Source organism: Eucyclogobius newberryi, unplaced genomic scaffold (assembly GCF_026437365.1).
Source record: "Eucyclogobius newberryi isolate DKJ021-1_F unplaced genomic scaffold, fEucNew1.0.hap1 SCAF_2, whole genome shotgun sequence".
Lineage (NCBI taxonomy): Eukaryota > Metazoa > Chordata > Actinopteri > Gobiiformes > Gobiidae > Eucyclogobius > Eucyclogobius newberryi.
This window is the reverse complement of record NW_027315834.1, coordinates 51593077-51605311: the sequence shown is the minus strand read 5'-3', so window position 1 is coordinate 51605311 and position 12235 is coordinate 51593077. Positions and strand designations below refer to the sequence as shown.

Sequence of the window (12235 nt, the reverse complement as noted above, 5' to 3'; positions counted from 1 at the left end):
TCAACTTTGCCGTAGAGCTACGAAATTCGGGACATGCATTCCTCTCTTGAGGACAAAAAAAAAATGTTATCGTGGCCACGCCCCCAGACTTACCCTATGGCCGCCATCTTCCTTTGAAAATGAAAACAAGCTGTGTTAGCCATTTTGTTCACGTCAAACATTGACAAACTCCTCCTAGGGCGTTTTGCCCACTGACTTCAAAATCGGCGTACGTCCTCTGGACGAGTGGGGCATCTAAAGTTATCCAATTTTTTGAGATACCTTTTACGGTCTGTGTGCGGCGCAGCCGCAAAGTTGGACAACTTATTTTGGGATATTGCTAATCTAAAAATTGCTCCCATTTGATCAAAACGAGTCCGATTTGGACCAAATTTGAATCAGTTGTTAAACTTTCCAGTTTGAACCAGTTTAGGCTGACAAAATTGAAATGGGCGCGATAGCGCCCCCTACAGAGTGACCTTTGTATTAACATTGAAGGTCAAAAATTAGTTTTACCAAAATGTTCTAAACTTTACCCAAAATTATATTTTGCCGTCCCGATCACAAAAGCCAATCAGACAAATGCCTTAATTTTTACGGCGTAGTCGTAGCGATGACATAAACCTCCCATTTTATCCCTATGGGAAAACCGCAAAATCTCTCAAATATCCACATTTTTATGTTTTACACTTTAACGAACTCCTCCTAGTGCGTTTTGCCCACCAACCTCAAAATCGGTGTACCTGCTCTAGACAAGTGGTGCATCTAAAGTTATCCAACTTTTAAGGATATCTTTTACGGTCTTTGTGCGACGGAGCCGCAAACGTTTCCCAGAATTCTGACTATTTGGCCTTCAGAGTGGCCTATAAACAATAGAGTTTTTCCAAATGACAAATTTTGCACTAAATTCTAATTTGCCATCCTGATCATACAAGTATGAGAGCCAAAGTCATATTTTGTACGGCGTAACCGTAGCGATGACAGAAACATCCCATGTTATCCTTATGGGAAAATCGAAACATCGCTCAAATCACCACATTTTTACGCTTCACACTTTAACAAACTCCTCCTAGGGCGATAGCCCGATCAAGCTCATATTTGGGGAAAATCATCTACACAAACGGGGCATCAAAAGTTATCCATATTTTGATTTTAAGTGCTACGGTCTCTGTGCCGTGGAGCTGCAAATATACTGTCACAAATGGGAAAAACGCCAAATCCTTGAAATGTTCACATTTACGCTTCACACTTTAACAAACTCCTCCTACTGCGTTTGGCCCACCGATCTCAAAATCGGTGTACCTCCTCTAGACAAGTGGGGCATCTAAAGTTATTCAAATTTTATGGATAACATTTACGGTCTCTGTGCAGCTGAGCCGCAAACTTTTCGCAGAATTTTGACTATTTGGCCTTCAGAGTGGCCTATAAACAAGAGTTTTTCCAAATGACATGACATTTTGCACACAATTCTCATTTGCCATCCCCAAATTAAAAGTATGGGAGCCAAAGTCATATTTGGTAAAGCGTAGCCGTAGCGATGACAGAAACATCCCATGTTATCCCTATGGGGAAACCGCAAAATCTCTAAAATGACCACATTTTTACGCTTCACACTTTAACAAACTCCTCCTAGGGCGATAGCCCGATCAAGCTCATATTTGGGGAGAATCATCTACACAAGCGGAGCATCAAAAGTTATCCATATTTTGATTTTAAGTACTAGGGTCTCTGTGCGATAGAGCTGCAAATATACTGTCACAAATGGGAAAAACGCCAAATCCTTGAAATGTTCACATTTATGCTTCACACTTTAATGAACTCCTCTGTGGGCAATAGCTCGATCAAGCTCATATTTGGGGAAAATAATCTACACAAGCGGGGCATCAAAACTTATCCATATTTTTATTCCAAGTGTCACGGTCTCTGTGCGCTGGAGCTGCACATTCGACCGACACTTGTGTTCATTTGCACTGGTTAAGCACAGCATTGTACATGTCCAATGTGTCGCTGTCTTAGTTCTTAGACAATTGCGTTAGCGCCATCTCTGTAAAATGCAGAGTCGGAAGGCCGGCGGCCCGCGAGGGCCGTTGGATGCCGCTTGCGGCTTTAATTTTTATTATTTTTCTTGTTCTTCTGCTTTTTGATCTCTAATTTGACCCCCTGAACATGCTCAAAAACTCACCAAACTTTACCCAAAATTCAAAATCGGCGAAAAATTTTGTTTTTTCAGGGCCTTTTTTTTTTCGTTAAAAAATGGCGCGACAGCGCCACCGACAAAAGTCAAAATACATTGCGCCTATGGGAGACGCCCCGAGGTCAACTTTGTCGTAGAGCTACGAAATTCGGAACACGCATTCCTCTTGTGAGGACAAAAAACAAATATTATTGTGGCCACGCCCCCAGAATTACCCTATGGCCGCCATCTTCCTTTGAAAATGAAAACACGCTGTGTTAGCCATTTTGTTCACGTCAAACTTTGACGAACTCCTCCTAGGGCGTTTTGCCCACCGACTTCAAAATCGGCGTACGTCCTCTAGACAAGTGGGGCATCTAAAGTTATTCAAATTTTATGGATAACATTTACGGTCTCTGTGCAGCTGAGCCGCAAACTTTTCGCAGAATTTTGACTATTTGGCCTTCAGAGTGGCCTATAAACAAGAGTTTTTCCAAATGACATGACATTTTGCACACAATTCTCATTTGCCATCCCCAAATTAAAAGTATGGGAGCCAAAGTCATATTTGGTAAAGCGTAGCCGTAGCGATGACAGAAACATCCCATGTTATCCCTATGGGGAAACCGCAAAATCTCTAAAATGACCACATTTTTACGCTTCACACTTTAACAAACTCCTCCTAGGGCGATAGCCCGATCAAGCTCATATTTGGGGAGAATCATCTACACAAGCGGAGCATCAAAAGTTATCCATATTTTGATTTTAAGTACTAGGGTCTCTGTGCGATAGAGCTGCAAATATACTGTCACAAATGGGAAAAACGCCAAATCCTTGAAATGTTCACATTTATGCTTCACACTTTAATGAACTCCTCTGTGGGCAATAGCTCGATCAAGCTCATATTTGGGGAAAATAATCTACACAAGCGGGGCATCAAAACTTATCCATATTTTTATTCCAAGTGTCACGGTCTCTGTGCGCTGGAGCTGCACATTCGACCGACACTTGTGTTCATTTGCACTGGTTAAGCACAGCATTGTACATGTCCAATGTGTCGCTGTCTTAGTTCTTAGACAATTGCGTTAGCGCCATCTCTGTAAAATGCAGAGAGCAGAGTCGGAAGGCCGGCGGCCCGCGAGGGCCGTTGGATGCCGCTTGCGGCTTTAATTTCCCCTTGCTCTGCTTACAGTAAAACAGACCGTGTGCAGGGCAGCGGGACACGCCCCATTTGAACTGTTGACTGGGACGTCTTTTCTGCCCCTAGATCCTAATGTTAACACATCTCTGTTTTCTCAATTACATGCCTTGGGCATCTAGTCTTTCCACCCAGATCCACAAGGAGGCGGTCCCGGCTCCGGCTGAACCGCTGCCCGGCAAGGTTCTCCTGAAAGTGCTCTGGAGATCTTGGACTGAACCTCGCTGGTCTGGTCCATTCACGGTCAATGCCAGGACCTTCCACGCAGAGAAACCGGTGGATAAAGGAGAATTGTGGCGTCATCTACATCTCAGATTATCCCTGCCACAAGAGATTCTCTAAAGAACATTTCCTTTTAAATAGAACTTTTTACATTTGTTTTCCTGTGCTTCTGCTTAACATTTCTGTGTGGTAGACTCCGTTTGAGCGCTGGTTTTAGGACTCGGTAGATCTCTGAGCCACCTGGCTTAGAGATGGTCTGGTGGTCTTCTTACACGTGCACTCTCCAGGGTCCTGTTTGGGCTGGGTATTCCCCAGTCCTAGAGAGGGAGGTTGGTTTATCAGGTTATAGGTTGGTTTATGTGGTTAGTTTATGCTGTCATAGTTTTAATAGGATTTAGAGTAGTAAAATGTATTCTTCTTTGGAACACATCGGAAAACATTAGACATCAAACACATATAACACAGACTGACAGTATATTCTATGCAAATGTAGCGGGGCTCTCTCTCAAAACAATGGCGAAGTCAGATTTCAAGTGCTCAGGTGGATTTATTGAGCCAAAACCGAAGTGCAAAAATATATACAGTGAGCAAAAAGGTCCAAAAATCCAAAAACATATATTTACAGAGTTCCAACTATGAGTTCAACTTTAACTCGTTCTCTCTCTTTGACTCTCTCTCTCTCACACTGTTTCCTTCTCTGATGTTGGAGACAGACTCCCCCCCCAGCCAAGAGCGGCTCCCTTTATTCCTCACTTGCCCCTCCCACTGAGCAAAATAACTAGATCATTCAAATCCCAAATAAACTGACATTAAACTGTTGTGGCCTCTTCCTACAACATAATACATCATTAATTATATACACATGTTCAAAATAAAGCAATATAAACACATAGAATACCCGGTGTCACATGGTCAGCACCACGGTGTGAACAGCTCCATTTAAACTTCCAGGAAGTCCTGGCTCGGTTTTGACCCAACGCGACGCATCGGCGGAGCGCGGCTTCGTGACAAAACGTAACAATTGACGTGTGTGTGCTTAGACTTAACCTAACGCGCGCAAGTGTGCAGCCTGTGGATTAGTGACGGAGGAGTGAAGGAGGAGTGAAGGAGGAGTGAAGGAGGAGTGAGGGGTGAGGGAGGAGTGAGGGAAGAGTGAAGGAGGAGTGAAGGAGGGAGGAGTGAAGGAGGGAGGAGTGAAGGAGGGAGGAGTGAAGGAGGGAGGAGTGAGTGAAGGAGTGAGGGAGGAGTGAGGGAGGAGTGCGGGGAAAGAAGCGTGTGTAGCGTCTGATGCGAATGAATGAAACAGAGGGAAACGCGGGGAGCGGGGAATGTATGAGTGTGTGTTGGAAAGTGCGCGCGGGCATGAAGGGCCCCGCGGGCATGAAGGGCCCCGCGGGCATGAAGGGCCGCGCGGTTGCTCAGCAAATAAGCGCCGACATTAGTTAAATCATTAGATTCAGTTCCAATATAATTAGATGGCTACGAAGCGTCAGACCAAAATACTTTATATATTAAAGAATTATAAAATAAACAAACTGAAGGGACTATATGCTCCCCCAGTAACAGACCACATTAAATTGTGAACTATACGAGTTCAAACAAGAATAAGGAATTAATTAGCATTTAATATTGTAATGCATTAATATCATTGTTATTACACACACAAACTTTGTTTGTTACAATATTTATTTTGAGAATAAAAAACAATTGCCGCTGGGGTCATGCTCATATTGGTCTGGACTACAGGGTCTGGACTACAGGGGTGGTGGTGGTGGTGGTGTTATAACAGACGGCGCTTGACTGAAGTACACACTGCTGTAAAGCAGCAATGACTGACACTAAAGGAGAAAGACAGTTCAAAGGATCAGTTTTACACAACTGTAAAAGAGAAGTAATCCAATCAGAGAAATAAACACATGACTCTAAAGCAGCAGCACACGACCCTGGGATGGTGGTCGTGGTGGTGGGCGGCGGCAGCGTCGTGGTGGTGGGCGGCGGCAGCGTCGTGGTGGTGGGCGGCGGCGGCAGCGTCGTGGTGGTGGTGGGCGGCGGCAGCGTCGTGGTGGTGGTGGGCGGCGGCAGCGTGGTGGTGGTGGGCGGCGGCAGCGTGGTGGTGGTGGGCGGCGGCGTCGTGGTGGTGGTGGGCGGCGGCAGCGTCGTGGTGGTGGTGGGCGGCGGCAGCGTCGTGGTGGTGGTGGGCGGCGGCAGCGTCGTGGTGGTGGTGGGCGGCGGCAGCGTCGTGGTGGTGGTGGGCGGCGGCAGCGTCGTGGTGGTGGTGGGCGGCGGCAGCGTCGTGGTGGTGGTGGGCGGCGGCAGCGTCGTGGTGGTGGTGGGCGGCGGCAGCGTCGTGGTGGTGGTGGGCGGCGGCAGCGTCGTGGTGGTGGTGGGCGGCGGCAGCGTCGTGGTGGTGGTGGGCGGCGGCAGCGTCGTGGTGGTGGTGGGCGGCGGCAGCGTCGTGGTGGTGGTGGGCGGCGGCAGCGTCGTGGTGGTGGTGGGCGGCGGCAGCGTCGTGGTGGTGGTGGGCGGCGGCAGCGTCGTGGTGGTGGTGGGCGGCGGCAGCGTCGTGGTGGTGGTGGGCGGCGGCAGCGTCGTGGTGGTGGTGGGCGGCGGCAGCGTCGTGGTGGTGGTGGGCGGCGGCAGCGTCGTGGTGGTGGTGGGCGGCGGCAGCGTCGTGGTGGTGGTGGGCGGCGGCAGCGTCGTGGTGGTGGTGGGCGGCGGCAGCGTCGTGGTGGTGGTGGGCGGCGGCAGCGTCGTGGTGGTGGTGGGCGGCGGCAGCGTCGTGGTGGTGGTGGGCGGCGGCAGCGTCGTGGTGGTGGTGGGCGGCGGCAGCGTCGTGGTGGTGGGCGGCGGCAGCGTCGTGGTGGTGGGCGGCGGCAGCGTCGTGGTGGTGGGCGGCGGCAGCGTCGTGGTGGTGGGCGGCGGCAGCGTCGTGGTGGTGGGCGGCGGCAGCGTCGTGGTGGTGGGCGGCGGCAGCGTCGTGGTGGTGGGCGGCGGCAGCGTCGTGGTGGTGGGCGGCGGCAGCGTCGTGGTGGTGGGCGGCGGCAGCGTCGTGGTGGTGGGCGGCGGCAGCGTCGTGGTGGTGGGCGGCGGCAGCGTCGTGGTGGTGGGCGGCGGCAGCGTCGTGGTGGTGGGCGGCGGCAGCGTCGTGGTGGTGGGCGGCGGCAGCGTCGTGGTGGTGGGCGGCGGCAGCGTCGTGGTGGTGGGCGGCGGCAGCGTCGTGGTGGTGGGCGGCGGCAGCGTCGTGGTGGTGGGCGGCGGCAGCGTCGTGGTGGTGGGCGGCGGCAGCGTCGTGGTGGTGGGCGGCGGCAGCGTCGTGGTGGTGGGCGGCGGCAGCGTCGTGGTGGTGGGCGGCGGCAGCGTCGTGGTGGTGGGCGGCGGCAGCGTCGTGGTGGTGGGCGGCGGCAGCGTCGTGGTGGTGGGCGGCGGCAGCGTCGTGGTGGTGGGCGGCGGCAGCGTCGTGGTGGTGGGCGGCGGCAGCGTCGTGGTGGTGGGCGGCGGCAGCGTCGTGGTGGTGGGCGGCGGCAGCGTCGTGGTGGTGGGCGGCGGCAGCGTCGTGGTGGTGGGCGGCGGCAGCGTCGTGGTGGTGGGCGGCGGCAGCGTCGTGGTGGTGGGCGGCGGCAGCGTCGTGGTGGTGGTGGGCGGCGGCAGCGTCGTGGTGGTGGTGGGCGGCGGCAGCGTCGTGGTGGTGGTGGGCGGCGGCAGCGTCGTGGTGGTGGTGGGCGGCGGCAGCGTCGTGGTGGTGGTGGGCGGCGGCAGCGTCGTGGTGGTGGTGGGCGGCGGCAGCGTCGTGGTGGTGGTGGGCGGCGGCAGCGTCGTGGTGGTGGTGGGCGGCGGCAGCGTCGTGGTGGTGGTGGGCGGCGGCAGCGTCGTGGTGGTGGTGGGCGGCGGCAGCGTCGTGGTGGTGGTGGGCGGCGGCAGCGTCGTGGTGGTGGTGGGCGGCGGCAGCGTCGTGGTGGTGGGCGGCGGCAGCGTCGTGGTGGTGGGCGGCGGCAGCGTCGTGGTGGTGGGCGGCGGCAGCGTCGTGGTGGTGGGCGGCGGCAGCGTCGTGGTGGTGGGCGGCGGCAGCGTCGTGGTGGTGGGCGGCGGCAGCGTCGTGGTGGTGGGCGGCGGCAGCGTCGTGGTGGTGGGCGGCGGCAGCGTCGTGGTGGTGGGCGGCGGCAGCGTCGTGGTGGTGGGCGGCGGCAGCGTCGTGGTGGTGGGCGGCGGCAGCGTCGTGGTGGTGGGCGGCGGCAGCGTCGTGGTGGTGGGCGGCGGCAGCGTCGTGGTGGTGGGCGGCGGCAGCGTCGTGGTGGTGGGCGGCGGCAGCGTCGTGGTGGTGGGCGGCGGCAGCGTCGTGGTGGTGGGCGGCGGCAGCGTCGTGGTGGTGGGCGGCGGCAGCGTCGTGGTGGTGGGCGGCGGCAGCGTGGTGGGCGAAGTATCCGCTGAGGTCGCAGCCCTGGTTTAAGAGAAAACATTGTTAAAATCCTGTGTCGTCTCGATCTTAAGTAAATTGACCGAAATGAGCGTCAGACAAAGAGTGAAGGTCCAGAGGAGGACCAGAGGGCGAGGGACCAGAGGGAGGACCGGGTTAAAGAGTAGAAGGACATTCAGTACATTATGTAGTTAAACACGGTGGACTTTACCCTGGAGTCGTGGTCTGGAGCGGATCTCCAGTGAAAGGTCCAACAGGAGGAGACAAAAAACTCCACATTTCAAAGATCCTGCTGTTCCTCGCTCGAGGCAGAAGAGGAGGCCCGGTGGTCAGAGGAGGAGGCCACGAGGGTAACCAGTCCCACCGGGGGGACGGGCTCCTGGTGGGCACGCCAGGACCGCCAGGGAAGTTCCACAAGTTGAAGATTGAGTGATAGCGGGGCTGGGCGGGGCCAGGGTCGATCTCTTCAAAGTCCCAGAACGAAGGAAAAGCGCCGGCGTTCACTTGTCTGCGTTTCCGTGGGTGAGCGAGAGGAGAGCGAGCAGGGCAGGAGATCCAGACGATGACTCTGCCACTGAGGGGCGGACACAAGCACAGCGCCACCGACAGGAGCTGCACAGAACAACCACAGAACTATAACGCCAACACCAACCAGGTCAGTGAGGCGTGTCCTCCAGTCACATGACCTTTATGACCTCGGACAGATTTTTATTAAGGCTTATGAAGCAGAACTAAAAAGAAAAATATCTAAACAGCAAGTCTACTACATATGAAATCCAGGACATATGAGGCCAAAGACCTCTGGCCTGTGAGGTCATCGCTCTGGCCTGTGAGGTCATCGCTCTGGCCTGTGAGGTCATCGCTCTGGCCTGTGAGGTCATCGCTCTGGCCAGACCGAGGATTGAGCTTTGTCGTGCCGTTATCGTCTAATCAAAGTATTCTTAGCTCATTACACTGTAGAAAAGGACGCGGTCGTGGTGGTTGTTAGCATGCCCCTTTCAAAATGGCCGCTACGGGGAAGTCCCGGTTGTATGACGTCACTGCAAACGCATGCATTAGACTGAACATGTTGGCATGTGCGCCGCCCACTCTGCCACGAGGCAGCTTTAACCTTCAGTTCTCACCGATTCATTCCTCTGGATTTCCACAAAGACTCCATCCTCAGAGTCAGTCACTGTCCAATCAAGCGCCAGGTCTCCCAGGCTCGTCCAATCAGACGCCCTGTAAAGTACAGTACACTAACTACTAGAGGAAAGTACACAAACTACTAGAGGAAAGTACACAAACTACTAGAGGAAAGTACACAAACTACTAGAGGAAAGTACACAAACTACTAGAGGAAAGTACACAAACTACTAGAGGAAAGTACACTGATGCTAGAGAGCGAGACAGACAGAGACAGACAGACCAGGGCGTCGGCTCCGCGACCCTCAGCTTGGCTCCTGGAGGAAGCTTGACAGACACCGCACTGGATGAGCAGACCGCAGGAAGAGGAGGGGCAAAGACAGGATATGGGCAGGAGGCGTGCGACGTCGTGTTCCTCTCAGTCAGACGATCCCAGTAACTCAGAGTGAAGAGGAGCGGGGCGGGGCCGAGCGGGGCGGGGCCCACCTGAACGGGACAGAGACCATTTCAGCCAAACAGTAAAGGCACTGGCTAACGAGGCGCTAACCAGGCTAACGACTTTGCACTCGATTACAAAGGAGCATTTCTGAGCCCAATAAACTTTAAGGTCAAACGTCCCCCTTTAATCCACTCAACAGGTCATTACATCATCATCTGAGGCGACGCCCAAGTGTCGCCGTGGCAACCTCTAGTGACCCATGTCCAGCTTTGACTCCAAATCCTAACTGACAAAGCTGCAAAGGGCTTTACCCATGATGCAGTGCGGCAGGAGGAGAACACGAGGGCTTTACCCATGATGCAGTGCGGCAGGAGGAGACTCGGAGGACGATCCAGGAGCCGTGAGTCTGAAGGTCCGAGCGACAGCCGCGACGAGCTCCGTCTGAAACACGAGCCGCTCAGTTAAAGCCAGACTGTGGAACATCTGACCGTCGCCGTGGAGACGGACTAAAGCTTAAGTGCAGAGAGCCAAGTAAATGAACCCCACAACGTTTAAACGCTCGGCTCAGAGTACTCTAAACGCTCTTAGTACAGACAAAGACAAACGCTGGAGCAGGTGGAGCTTGTTCTAAACATGGCTCCTCCCCCAAGGAACTGCTTACCACTCTGCCACTGCCCCACTCACCGGCCAATCGGATTTGAGAAAATCTGGATCTGGGGAAACTGACAAAGAGCTGTGATTCGCTGCAACGGAAGACGGGCCACACCCAATCAGAGGAGCAGTTTCCACCTGGACACAAAGGGGCGGGGACAGACTCAACAGCCAATCAAATGTAAAACAGGTCAACGATCCAATTATGTTCAAGTTAAAACTCTGGAACAGAACGAAACGTTTAAACATTTGAGTTTCAGTTTACGCCCGTCACAGTCTCAGCACATGGTGGCGCTAGAGCCCGTTACAGTCTCAGCACATGGTGGCGCTAGAGCCCGTTACAGTCTCAGCACATGGTGGCGCTAGAGCCCGTTACAGTCTCAGCACATGGTGGCGCTAGAGCCCGTTACACAGTCTCAGCACATGGTGGCGCTAGAGCCCGTTACAGTCTCAGCACATGGTGGCGCTAGAGCCCGTTACACAGTCTCAGCACATGGTGGCGCTAGAGCCCGTTACACAGTCTCAGCACATGGTGGCGCTAGAGCCCGTTACAGTCTCAGCACATGGTGGCGCTGGAGCCAGTTACACAGTCTCAGCACATGGTGGCGCTAGAGCCCATTACACAGTCTCAGCACATGGTGGCGCTAGAGCCCGTTACAGTCTCAGCACATGGTGGCGCTAGAGCCAGTTACACAGTCTCAGCACATGGTGGCGCTAGAGCCCGTTACACAGTCTCAGCACATGGTGGCGCTAGAGCCCGTTACACAGTCTCAGCACATGGTGGCGCTAGAGCCCGTTACAGTCTCAGCACATGGTGGCGCTAGAGCCCGTTACAGTCTCAGCACATGGTGGCGCTAGAGCCCGTTACAGTCTCAGCACATGGTGGCGCTAGAGCCCGTTACAGTCTCAGCACATGGTGGCGCTAGAGCCCGTTACAGTCTCAGCACATGGTGGCGCTAGAGCCCGTTACACAGTCTCAGCACATGGTGGCGCTAGAGCCCGTTACACAGTCTCAGCACATGGTGGCGCTAGAGCCCGTTACACAGTCTCAGCACATGGTGGCGCTAGAGCCCGTTACACAGTCTCAGCACATGGTGGCGCTAGGGCCCGTTACACAGTCTCAGCACATGGTGGCGCTAGAGCCCGTTACAGTCTCAGCACATGGTGGCGCTAGAGCCCGTTACAGTCTCAGCACATGGTGGCGCTAGAGCCCGTTACACAGTCTCAGCACATGGTGGCGCTAGAGCCCGTTACAGTCTCAGCACATGGTGGCGCTAGAGCCCGTTACACAGTCTCAGCACATGGTGGCGCTAGAGCCCGTTACAGTCTCAGCACATGGTGGCGCTAGAGCCCGTTACACAGTCTTATTTAAATCTGAAATTAATCTCAACAAAAGCGCCGAGAAGTTCTATATTTAGGTCCGGAGTGGGGCCCCAGGGCCCGCGGCGGAAGCGGGACCGCCGGGGGCCGCCTCGGGAGCGGGGGCCCCTGGAGGTGGGACACGGGACTTACCTCCGGCGCGGGCTCCCGTCTCTTGCACGAAGTTCCACAGCGCGGTGCTGCCCGAGACCGAGGAGGGCGCGTCGTGTCCGGGCTCAGCTCTGCCGGAGTCTCGGTGGTTCCCCCAGACTGAGACCAGGCCGAGGCCCGTGAGAACCAGAACCAGAACCAGAGCCGGCGCACGTGGCTGCACTGCCCTCACGCGCCCCGTCGCCGCCGCCATGTTCCGTCCTCCAGGTGCGTGGACTCACCTGCACTTAACGAGCGAGGCGTGGGAGGGGCCGGAGGGCGGGGCCAGAGGGGGCGGGGCCAGAGCAACCTAGAACAAAAAGAACCTAGAACAAAAAGAACCTAGAACTCAAACAGACCAAGTCAAACATTTAGGAGGAACGTAAAGACATCCAGATAGTTTCCATTTGCCTGATGTCTGTCCCTCTCTCAGTCCTTGATCGTTGGAGATGTTTGTCTTATCCATTTCCTGCTGCCAAAAGTACATTAAAAAGTACATTCCTAAAGTCCCAATTTGTCCCACTTTGT

The 12235-nt window shown here is 54.6% G+C and overlaps 1 long non-coding RNA gene across 1 annotated transcript; it reads right to left on the bottom strand.

The window, feature by feature from the left end:
• Nucleotides 1-9890: 9890 nt before the first annotated feature.
• Nucleotides 9891-11752, bottom strand: LOC140367108 (uncharacterized). Its single transcript, XR_011928104.1, has 3 exons — nucleotides 11711-11752; nucleotides 10232-10336; nucleotides 9891-9988 (listed from the first exon to the last, which is right to left on the bottom strand). It is a non-coding gene; the product is annotated as an uncharacterized lncRNA (long non-coding RNA).
• Nucleotides 11753-12235: the final 483 nt, after the last annotated feature.